The sequence below is a fragment of the Nomascus leucogenys genome, chromosome 13 (assembly GCF_006542625.1).
Source record: "Nomascus leucogenys isolate Asia chromosome 13, Asia_NLE_v1, whole genome shotgun sequence".
NCBI classification, from domain to species: domain Eukaryota; kingdom Metazoa; phylum Chordata; class Mammalia; order Primates; family Hylobatidae; genus Nomascus; species Nomascus leucogenys.
This window is the reverse complement of record NC_044393.1, coordinates 22,323,940-22,336,540: the sequence shown is the minus strand read 5'-3', so window position 1 is coordinate 22,336,540 and position 12,601 is coordinate 22,323,940. Positions and strand designations below refer to the sequence as shown.

At 43.7% G+C, this 12,601-nt stretch overlaps 1 non-coding gene across 1 annotated transcript; it reads right to left on the bottom strand.

Moving 5' to 3' along the window:
- Positions 1-9,806: 9,806 nt before the first annotated feature.
- On the bottom strand, positions 9,807-9,926 carry LOC115838137. The gene has a single exon (XR_004033180.1). It is a non-coding gene; the product is annotated as a small nucleolar RNA SNORA26 (small nucleolar RNA).
- Positions 9,927-12,601: the final 2,675 nt, after the last annotated feature.

The window sequence follows — 12,601 nt, the reverse complement described above, 5'->3', positions numbered from 1 at the left end:
TACTCCTTAAGGGGATCCGGCCTGCCTGCGTGGTGAATCCCTTCTTCTCTTCTCTTTACCCAGGGCTGTAGACAAAATGGCTGCAGCCTCAGTTGCCATTTTGTGTCAAGAGGCAATGTGTTACTGATGAAAGGGCAGACTAACAGCAAGAGTCTTTCCTCCCAGACCTCATACCCGTTCTGGATTGCTTACCTCTAGACTTAGACCTGAGAGAAAAATAAACCCCCTTGTTTAAGCCATTGTTATTTTGTTTTTGTTGTAAGCAGGTAATTCTAATCCTAATTAGTACGGTATCTATTCTTCACAACAGCTCTGCCAGGCAGGCACATTTATGCCCATTTTATAGGAAAGTGAAGCTTAGAATGATTAAGTGTTAGAACCTAAATTAGACCCCAGGGTGGCACTTAGGATAGTTTTAGCTGTGAATAACCGAACAGAATTTCTCAGTCTTCTCTGAAGATAATAATTGCCTGGGGAGCTTGCTAAATATATATAACAGACTGCTGGCCTTCCCTGTGGACATGCTCGCTCAGTAGGTCCAGGTTAAGGCCTCGGGAAGCTACTTTATCTCAAACAAGCAGTCCAGGCTCTCTTTATCCTCAGGAAGCGCGTGTGAATCCCAAGGTGGATGAAGACCAAGGGCAGGCAGCTCACACAGTAAGGAGGTAGATACTTTGCCTTAGAAGACTTCCGTGAGCATAGGAATCATTTGCAGAGCTTGATAGTATCATTTGTGGAGATTTCAGATTCTGGGCTCCAGTTTTTATTTTTAAAAAGTCAGTATATCTTTCATGGAACCTGGGCTTTTGGATTTTTGAAAAGCTCCCCACATGAGCCTGTTGCATGTGATTCACAGAGTCCAGCTTGAGGGACTCTGGCTTAATAGGAGTGCAGGCATTGGAGTGTGGTGAACTGGGGTTTGAATCCCGTTGCTGCATTTATTTGCTGGATGACCTGTAGCAGGCTAATTAAGACTTCTGTGTCTCAGGTTTTACCATTTTCGAATTGAAGAAAAAATTATAAAGCTTACCTCGCAGAGTTGTTGTAAGGATTAAATGAGATAATTTATGTAAAGCTCTTAGCTTTGCATAAATATGTTCTCAATAAATGGTGGCTATTATTTTTATCATACCGCATGCACACATCTTGCAAACAGTGTGGGCACAGAGTTCTGTTACTATCGATAATTTATACAAATCTTCAGGGAATCACGATGCAGCGAAGGCTGGTACAGGAAGCTGGGACTCCCCTTTCACTCCCCAGCGACCTCTGGCCCTGAGAATGAGCGACCTGCCTGTGCACACAGAGATCGAGTAAAGTTCTTACAGGATACACTCTTATGTCTCCCAGCAGCCACCTTCTACTCTCCTTTTTTTCTCTCTTCTTTCCCAACCAGCCTGTCCAAGAATTACCGTCTATGCTCAACGGCTCAATTTTCTCATTTCCCATCCCCTTCTGCATTCACTGCAGTCTGAATTCTGCTGTCACTGCTTTACTGAAGTGACTCCAGGAGGCCACCAGTGGCTTCCATGTTGCCAAATCCACGGGCTCTTTTAAAGTCCTCATCTCATTTGAGTCCTCTGCAACTTTTGCTGCTGCTGTCTGCTTGTTCCTTCTTGGAACTTTTCTCTCTTGGCTTCCAGGACTCCATTGCTGTGTTTCTCCTTCTAAATCTGTGATCACTTTCTTTAGCTTTTATGGAACCTCTACCTCATCCATGTCTTATACAGCTCTGTTCTCTATCATTTTGATCCTTCATTTGCTCTTAGTTCCTTTTTACTGTTCCTTTTTTTCTCTGACCAGAGCCCACTATCACTGAACTCTTCAAAGTTCGAGGTATTAATAAATTATCTGCCTTTTTAGGATATCCTGGTCTAATGTGACCTTTTCCTTCTTTCCTCCATGGTGCAGCTTAAGACAGGCCCAAGGAGTGTGCTCCAAAGTCACCTTCACAGGTGTTCCTAGGAAGCTCAGCAACACTCATTAAAACAGAACCTGGATTTCCTGTAGATTAGGCCCTGGGGAGACCCTGAGATACCCTTGTTTCCAGTTATACTGCTGCAGGAGACAGAGTCATTCCATCCATCCCCTTAGCTCAGGCCCTAAGGCCTTGTGTCTAGGTCTTTGTTCTGCTGACACCCAGTGCCTTTCAGAGGAGTTGGGCCCATTCCTGACACTGACTTGTTAGACTTTGGGCCTTGCTTTTACCTTTGTGGTTTTGGCTTTCTCATCAATGAAATGTGAAAACTGGACGACTCAATTTCACATTGAATAACCCATTATTTTTTATTTAGAAGTGACTCTGAGGTCACTTTTAATCTCTGGCACCATCATGACCAGCTTTTTCATCAATTGCACAACCTTGATACCACTCCTAGGACTCTCCTACGGAAATCCTCTCCCAATTGCATGAAGACATATGCATACAAGAACGTTCACTTGTGTGAACCCAATTGCTCATCAAGAGGGGACTGGTTAAATAACTTATGAAAGTACCTGCTCTGGGGCTGTACTGCTCAAAATAGATAGCCTGTTGTTTGTTACTGGTCTACTAGGAGTTAAAGAACTTGAGCCAGAATGTAAATCAATGACTTTATCAAGAGTCTTTCTGACAAAAAATACGTATATTTACGGTTGACCCTTGAACAACATGGGTTTGAACTGCACAAGTCCATTTATATGTGGATTTATTTCAATGAAAGTTATACCGAATATGCCTGCCTGTCCTACCTCCCTTTCCCCTTCTCTACCTCTTCCACCTCTGCCACCTCGGAAGCAGCAAGACCAAAGTTTCCTTTTCCTCCTCCTCCTCCTCCTCAGTCTACTCAGTGTGAAGATGGTGAGGATGGAGACCTTTATGACAGTCCACTTCCAACTAATGAATAGCAAATATATTTTCCTTATTTTATTAATATTTTATTTTCTCTAGCTTACTTTATTGTAATAATACAGTATATAATACATATAACATACAACATATGTGTCGATTGACTGTTTATGTTGATCAGTAAGTTTCCACTCAACAGTAGGATATTAATAGTCACGTTTTGGGGGTAGTCAAAAGTTATGGATGGATTTTAGATTGCACAGGGGGTCGATGCCCCTAACCCCTGTGTTATTCAATGGTCATGGGTATATATCAGCAGAAATAAACAGTGCACTTAGAGACATAATTGATTTGCATTCTGGTGCAAGCTCCTCCCTTATCTTTTCTCAAACCAGTAGCAAACAGTTTCTGCACTGGTAAACAGACCAAACTTTGAGTAGCATTGCTAAAGTGTAACAAAAATGAGCCACAGATGTAGAGCAAACCATGTCTAAGATACACGTTTGTTTGTCTCACTCTGTCCTCCAGTCTGGAGTGCTGGATCATATAGCTCACTGCAGCCTCGAACTCCTGGGCTCAAGTGGTTCTCCCATCTCAGCTTCCTGAGTAGCTGGGACTGCAGGCGCATACCAGCATAGCTGGCAAATTTTTAATTTATTTTTTGGGTAGAGACAGGGTCTCGCTATGTTGCTCAGGCTGGACTCAAATTCCTGGCCTCAAGTGATCCACCTGTCTCTGCCTCGCAAAGTGTTGGGATTACAGGTGTGAGCCACAGTACCTGGCCAAGATACACTGTTAAAAGAAGACAGTATGCTCCAGAACAGTATGGTGTTTTCAAAAGCAATGCTCTAGACAAAAAGGGATATATCAGCACAGAGATATGTTGGTAGATGCATGAAACATTTCTGGAATAAGTCCTAAGAAATAAACAGTGGTTACCTCTGGGGAGTGCAGCTGGGAGTCTGGGGTGAGAGACCTCTTTCTTTGTTGTATATCCAATCTGCTGTGCAGTAGGTACTCCCCAGTACAGTATAGTGGCTTGGAATCCGTCACCCTGATTGGTCTGTGCCCTAGTTGCAACAGTCATTAAATATTTTGAATGTCACTCCTTTTACTGTTTGAACAACAACAACAACAAAACGCACAAAAAACAAAAAACAAAAAATACTACATGCATGCATCACTTTCTTTCTTTTTTGTTTTTTTTGAGACGGAGTTTCACTCTTGTTGCCCAGGCTGGAGTGCAATGGCGCCATCTCGGCTCACTGCAACCTCCGTCTCCCAGGTTCAAGCCATTCTCCTGCCTCAGCCTCCTGAGTAGCTGGGATTACAGGTGCCCGCCACCAAGCCCTGGTAATTTTTTGTATTTTTAGTAGAGACGGGGTTTCACCATGTTGGTCAGGCTGTTCTTGAATTCCTGACCTCAGGTGATACACCTGCCTCCGCCTCCCAAAGTGCTGGGATTACAGGCATGAGCCACTTTGCCCGGTCATCACTTTCATATTTAAAAACAAACTAGTGGCTGGGTGCAGTGGCTCACACCTGTAATCCCAGCACTTTGGGAGGCTGAGGCGGGCAGATCATGAGGTCAGGAGTTTGAGACCAGCCTGCCAACATGGTGAAACCCTGTCTCTACTAAAAATACAAAAAATTAGCTGGGTGTGGTGGCGCATACCTGTAATCCCAGTTACTTGGGAGGCTGAGGCAGGAGAATCGCTTGAACCCAGGAGGCGGAGGTTGCAGTGAGCTGAGATTGAGCCATTGCACTCCAGCCAGGGTGACCGAGCGAGATTCCATCTCAAAAAATAAAATAAGTAAATAAATAAATAAAAACAAACTAGCTACAGAGAGAACACTGATCTCATAGAGCCCCGATTTGCTGAATAACAAACCTCCTCATTTCATTTTTCACAAACATTTCTTCCCTCTGTTCTCTCCACTGTGTCTATGAACAAGGGTTTGCTCTCTGTCGGTGCTTTGGCGTTCTTCTCCTGCAGATATATTCACGAGAAGTCATACTGGTTCACAGCCTAGTGATGAAGAGGGCTCAGGGGCCAGAGGGCTGATTATGGTTCTAATTTGCAATTATACAGTGATTTTTCACACTGCTCATGAATGCTGACTTCCTCCCTGTTTGGGTTGGAGAGTTAGAGGGATCTGATTTGATTGAAGTAGTATGGGCTGTGATTATCATAAGAATTTGGCATAGTAAATTGAATTGGGAAGTATTGGGCAACAAATGTAAATTATTTCCTTTCATTTGTCACTCCTACACAACTGTATATTTACTGTTTGTGGCTGACCCTGTGTAGGAAAGTGAAATGACTTATCCTAATGCCTTTGAAATGGGAACTGTTGAGACACCTGAGTGGTCTCTTTAAATTCAAGATGCAAACAGATTGCGCTGCCGTTTGGAGGGAGCATGGAGCTGAAACAGTATCCCTGGAGTCTAGCAGTTTTTTTTTTTTTTTTTTTTTTCAAGTTCAAGGGCTCTAGGCCCACCTACTGTGGTTCTAGATGGATGTTTTAAATATTTGCATTTTAAAATATTTTAAAAACTCTTATTTCTGTGTAATAAAAAAGTTCGGCCAGGTGCAGTGGCTCATGCCTATAATCCCAGCACTTTGGGAGGCCGAGGTGGGCAGATCACCAGAGGTCAGGAGTTTGAGACCAGCCTGGTCTACTTGGTGAAACCCTGTCTCTCCTGAAGATACAAAAAAAATAGCTGGGCATGGTGATGGGTGCTTGTTGTCCCAGCTACTGGGGAGGCTGAGGCAGGAGAATTGCTTGAACCTGGGAGGTGGAGGATGCAGTGAGCTGAGATTGTGCCACTGCACTTCAGCCTGGATGAAAAAATGAAAAAGTTGGCTTGCCTTTGTCCTGGGTTCTTAGAAGGTAGATAACCTGTAAATAATTGGAATTTTCTGAATGAGAGGAGTGTCTTTGTTTTTCATGGTGGCCATCGATAGTTTAAGCTGATGAGATGACTCAATATGGGAGCAGGCCACACTATGAAGAACCATGGTGTGATTAGAGGGATGGGGTTTTTAGCCATGTGATATCACTCCTCAGAGGAAGAGACAGAGACGGGGCATAGCCAATGATTCAATCGATCACTCCTACAAAGTAGACCCCAATAGAAGCTCTAGACACTGTAATTTAGGTGAGCTTCCCTGATTGACAATACCTTGTGTATTGTCACATATTAATATGCGGGGAGGGCAATAAGCCCTGACTCCACTAGGAGAAGACAATGGAAGTTTTGCATCTGGAACCCTCTCAGACCTTGGCCTATGTATTCTCCTTGTGGCTGGTCCTGATTCATATCCTTGTGCTATAATAAAACTATAATTGTAAGGACAGAACTTTCCTGAGTTCTGTGAGTCATTCTAGTGAATTATCAAACTTGAGGGGGTAATGAGATCTCCCAAGTTTTGTAGCCAGTTGATCAGATGTGAGAGTAGCCTGGGGACCCCCAAACTTGCAGCTGGTGTCTGAAGTGAAGGCAGTCTTGTGGAGGATTACACCCATAGCTTGCGAAGTTTGGCCTAACTCTGGATAGTTTGGTCTTAGAAGTCATTGCAATTTCTTTAACTTTTTATCTTGAAAAATTTAAAACTTAAAGAAAATTTACAAGTGTAGTACTATGAATACCCATATACTTTTCACTTAGTGTCTCGTTTGTTAATACATTCCCACATTTGTGTCATTTCTCTCTTTCTGTATATATATATATATTTTTCCTGAACCAGTTGAAAGTTGCAGACATGTCATCCCTAAACACTTCAGTACATAACTCCTGAGAACCAGGGCATTCTCCTACATAACTCCAATAGCATGATCACTCCCAGGAAATTTAGCATTGATACAATAATATTATCTAATATGTTTCAATATTCCCTATTGTCCTTAAAATAACCCTTATAATTTTTTCCTTTCAATTTAGGAGGATCCAGTCAAGGGTCATGTATTCCTTTGGTTGTTATGTCTCCTTGGTTTCCTTAAATCAAGATTCCAGAACTGTCTCCTTGTTTTTTTGTTTTTGAGACAGAGTCTCGCTCTGTTGCCCAGACAGGAGTACAGTGGCATGATCTTGGCTCACTGCAACCTCCACCTCCCGGGTTCAAGCAATTCTCCTGCCTCAGCCTGCCCAGTAGCTGGGATTACAGGTGCCTGCCACTGCGCTTAGCCAATTGTTGTATTTTTAGTAGAGATGGGGTTTCACCACGTTGGCCAGGCTGGTCTGGAATTCCTGACATTTCAGGTGATCCACCTGCCTCAGCCTCCCAAAGTGCTGGGATTATAGGCGTGAGCCACTGTGCCCGGCCTGTCTCCTTGTTTTTTTTTTTTTTTTTTTTTTTTTTTTTTGAGACAGAGTCTCTCTCTGTCACCCAGGCTGGAGTGCAGTGGCGTGATCTCAGCTCACTGCAAGCTCCGCCTCCTGGGTTCACTCCATTCTTCTGCCTCAGCCTCCCGAATAGCTGGGACTACAGGCGCCCGCCACCACGCCTGGCTAATTTTTTGTATTTTTAGTAGAGACAGGGTTTCACTGTGTTACCCAGGATGGTCTCGATCTCCTAACCTCATGATCCACTCGTCTTGGCCTCACAAAGTGCTAGGATTACAGTCGTGAGCCACCGCGCCCAGTCTTGTTTTTTATTTTGATTTAATTTTATTTTGTCTTTAATGAAATTGACTTTTGAAAGGGCCACACTACCTGACTTGTATGTTGCTCCGTAATCTCAATTTGTCTGATTGTTTTCTCATAATTAGATTCAGATTATATACCCTTAGCAAGAATACAAACTACGTAGATGATGTGTTGATGAAAAGTTTGTACTGGTGTGATGTCACCAAGATGGCCGAGTAGAAGGTCCCTTGGCATCACTCCTCTCAGAAAAATACAACTAGAAACTATTCAAGACCAGAATACCACCCTGAGTTCACCAACACTTGGAGGAGAAGTGGAGAAAACCCTCGACGAACAGAATTGAGAAAATCTGTGACCGGTAAGGGAAGTGATCATTTCAGACTGTGCTGTCCCCTCCCCTAATGAAGCAGCATGCTATGAACAGAGAATTTTCCCCAATCCATTGTTTCAGGAGTTAGAGGAGGGACTTGGGGGTGGAAGTTTGATCTCCCCATGGTCTGGGAATCTTCAAGGGAAGCCCACTCTGGTCCTGTCCCGTGGGAACCTTTGGGAGTGCCGGGAGGGCTGAACCACCTGGGATGACTTAGAGACAAAGAGCAGGATGCTGATTGCAGCACTGGCACTTGGATCTTGGTGGCTACTCTGTGCTCTGATTGGTGGGGATGCCTTGATGAAGAGACTGGCTGGAGTCGTAGTGCTGCAGGGGCACAGTCCATGGAAAGGCCCAAATGCCTGGCTGTATTTTCCACAACGCCCAGGTACTTGCAGAAAGTGTCTCCTTGGCCCGGAAACAACTAAAAGGTCAGGATTAAGTTCCAGTGCCTGCTTAAATCTTCCCCACACTGAGAAACTATGGCAGGGTGGCCATATAGTTCTGGGGCAACATTTAGCCTCCTGTGCTTACTATAAGTTTTCCCTAGACCAAGAAACAATGACAAAGCAACAATTTAGCTCCAGTGCAGTGTTTTAGTTCTGGTGCTCGCTGTAAGTCCTCCCCGGAATGGGAAGAAACAACAGGCCAGTGTTTGAATTCCAATACTAAGTAGTAAAGGTCTAACACAAGCAAAGAATACCTGCAAAAACTGGAAGAGGTGCCTGGTTCCTCAGATATGCAAACATCAGTGTAAAGATGCAAGGACTATGAAAACTCAGGGAAATATGACATCACCAAAAAAACCAACGAAGTTCTAACAACAGGCCCAGAAGAATTGAAGATCTGTGAAATGTGAGACAGAGAATTCAGAACGCTCTGAAACAAGTTAAGGGAATCACAAGAAAATACAAATAGAAAATTAAATAAAACTTGGAAAACAGGGTGGGTGTGGTGGCTCACACCTGTAATCCCAGCACTTTGGGAGGCTGAGGCAGGCAGATCACAAGGTCAGGAGTTCAAGACCAGCCTGGCCAACATGGTGGAACCCCGTCTCTACTAAAAGTACAAAAATTAGCCAGGCGTGGTGGTGTGCACCTGTAATCTCAGCTACTTGGGAGGCTGAGGCAAGAGAATCACTTGAACTCGGGAGGCGGAGGTTGCAGTGAGCTGAGATCGTGCCACTGCACTCCAGCCCTGGCAACAGAGTGAGACTTAGTCTCAAACAAACAAACAAACAAACAAAAAAACTTGGAAAACAATTGAGGAACAAAATTAGAAATTTGACAGGGGCCGGGCGCGGTGGCTCACACTTGTAATCCCAGCACTTTGGGAGGCCGAGGCGGGCGGATCACGAGGTCAGGAGATTGAGACCACGGTGAAACCCCGTCTCTACTAAAAATACAAAAGAAAATTAGCTGGGCGTGGTGGCAGGCGCCTGTAGTCCCAGCTACTCGGAGAGGCTGAGGCAGGAGAATGGCGTGAACCTGGGAGGCGGAGCTTGCAGTGAGCTGAGATTGCGCCACTGCATTCCAGCCTGGGTGACAGAGCAAGACTCTGTCTCAAAAAAAAAAAAAAAAAGAAATTTGACAAAGAAATAGGAATAATTAAAAAAAATCGGATAGAAATTCTAGGAATAGTGACTAGAATAACTGAACTGAAAAACTCATTAGATAGCTTCAACAGCAGACTTGATCAAACAGGAAAGAATTAGCGAGCTTGAAAACAAAATATATGAAATTATCCAATCAGAGGGTAAAAAGAAAGGTTTGGACTGGAAAAGAGAAAAAGTACATCTGCAATGAGGTGCAAGTGTATCACACACGGCACACAGAAGAACTACATGGGCCAAGGGCCACAACTTGTGGTGGAGACAGTTTTACAGAGCAGGAATGTTGGAGTTACCTGAGGCTCATTTCATATTCTCCTCTTCTTTTTCTTTTTCTTTTTTTTTCTTCAGCTGTGACTCCAGACATGATCCAAAGAGGAATTTTGCAATATTGTCTCTGGGTTTTATGGAAACTTACTTACCTTTCTGTGTTAGGCTCTTAAAGACTGTGTCAACCTTAAAAGGGCACAGGAAAGGGCTTCTCACTTTTCTGACACCATCTAATCCCAGCTCAATCCAAGACTAAGAGGGTTCTCACATGTCCATCTCTAGCCCAGCCTGCATTCTTAAACACAGTCCTGATACTCAGCTACTTACTTTCATCTCAAAGGTGGTCTCAAAGATCCCTCATGCTAACACGTTCAACATTCAACTCTTGAGTCTCTACACCAGTCCCCTTCCTCAGCATGAGTCTGTATCTTCATGAGTCTACACCACCACCCACTCAGTTATGTGAGCTAGAAACCCGGACATCATCCTTGATGCCAGCTTCTTTTCCCCCTCCTCCTGTAGCCAGTCCATCACCAAGTCCCGCTGTTTTGACCACCTAAATAATTATCAAATCCATTCATTCTCTCCACCTACTCTACTACCAGCTTAGTCCAAGCCATGATTCTACTACACCCTCCTAACAGAGCTCTTGGCTTCCACACAGGTGCACTTCTGAATCTCATCTCCATACAGCAACCAAAATATCTCTTAAGAGTGTAAATCTGATCACCTGTCCCCCTATTTAGGACCCTTTAATGGATTCTTACTGCTCTTTCAAAAAAGAAAAAAATCTTTTCTAAGGCTCCTGGCCACTGTCTACAGCATTCAAGTATACCATTCTTCCTCTTGCTCTCTGCACTGCTGCTACACTGTCTTTCTGTTTCTTAAACCCCAAACAATTCGTCTCCTTTCCTTCTTCCCAAGACACACACACACACACACACACACACACACACACACACACACACACACTCATTCCCTTCATTCATGTTCTTCCTTCATGTCTTTGCTCATTAGTCCCTTCGCTCATGGAAGCCCCCTCTTATACACTCTTAGAATACTCTATTTTTTACTCTGAGCCCTTATTACAGATAATATTTCTACAGTTGTTCAACATTTCATTCAGATCTGCCTCTCCTACTTCCAAGCTCCAAAGGACAATGATCACATCTGTCTTCTTCCTCTAGGTAGCCTTACCACGTAGCACAGTGCCTGGCACTAAGTGAACTCTCAATAAATATTTGGGGGTGCATGAATCATCTCTAGAAGGCCCAGTAAGAATTCCAAAGGGCATGTGCACCCATGCAAACATTAAGGAATTTATTCCATACTTTCTTATAATCTTGGTAAGTTTGATAAAATATTATCTATTTTATCTGCTCAGTCAGTCTGACTTCAAAAGTCCATGGGGGAAATTTTTATTTCAAAGCACTTTCTATATTTAAACTTTTGAAAAGGAAGAACGACTAGCATTTCTCCCATATTTCCATTCTGTTTTGAGCCATCTAAGCTCAGAGGTTGGCCAAGGCAGCAAATGAAGTGAGAGGCCATTGATATGCAAATATGGTCATTATGATTGGAGGCCACACCCCAGAACTTGATCTCAGCGCTTTCACAAAGCCAATTTACATTAAAAAAATTAATTTTCCAAACTTGAAATTAATTTCCAAAGCTAAAATGCATAGAAATTAAACTATTAAAACATTGCATTTTCAATAGAACACAGTGCTATTTTTTGGAGTGAGAGTTGGCTGTCTTCCAACAGTTAGGTTCTGTTTGGCTTTTGAAAGAGGTTCTGAGTTGTTAAGGATGGATACTCTTGACCTTGCACTGACCTCTGCAGTTTCCCTGGAGCATGGACAGCCAAGCAGTAAAGTAGATGCTGGTAGAGATATTGCTACTGTTTTTGAGTAATGGAAGCTGAGACCCAGAAAGTCCATGTGATATATTGAAGACTCAAATCCAAGTCTTCAGATTCTAAGTACTGAGGCCCTTTCTTAACATTTTCTCTTAAAATGTTTGGCTCTTTAGGGCAGAGCCCAGACTCACCAATGCCACACATACCTTCCATTTGCCTGCTAGATTTTAGAGCTTTGGAATGGATCTGTAATCTCATAGAAAAGAGGTAAAGCAAATTCCTTCCAGGTCATAGCAAGAGGGTGGGGTGTCCTTTAACTGTCCTGATGCCTAAATTTGGTTTTACACAAAATCCCCAAGATGCTGTAAAATCACTTTTGTAGCTGGATGCCAGGGTCAGAATTGATGACTTGGGAGGCAGAGGAGCAGAGCTTCTGCTATGATCTTAGGAAAATGAGATGGGGCTGCTGAAGCCCAGAGCTTGGCTCCCAGCAAACCTCAGCCCTGGTTGCCAATGCCATCTCCCACTGCTGATGGATGATGGCCCACTGGCTCCTGCACCTGTGGATAGCTCTAATTTCTGCTTTCAACCTGTAGCCACATAGCCTTTGGATTAACATATTGTCCTCTGATTCAGACGATTCTTTTCTTCTCTGCAACAGGGCCACCATAGGACACATATTGTAGTTAGCAGTGCAGGTTTTGCTGCTCACTAGCTCTCTGGTCTTTAACAAATGACATCTTTTTTTTTTTTTTTTTTTTTTTGAGATGGAGTCTTGCTCTGTCGCCCAGGAGTGCAGTGGCATGATCTCAGCTCACTGCAAGCTCTGCCTCCCGGGTTCATGCCATTCTCCTGCCTCAGCCTCCCGAGTAGCTGGGACTACAGGCGCCCACCACCACGCCCAGCTAATTTTTTTTTGTATTTTTAGTAGAGACGGGGTTTCACCATGTTAGCCAGGATGGTCTCGATCTCCTGACCTTGTGATCTGTCTGCCTCGGCCTCCCAAAGTGCTGGGA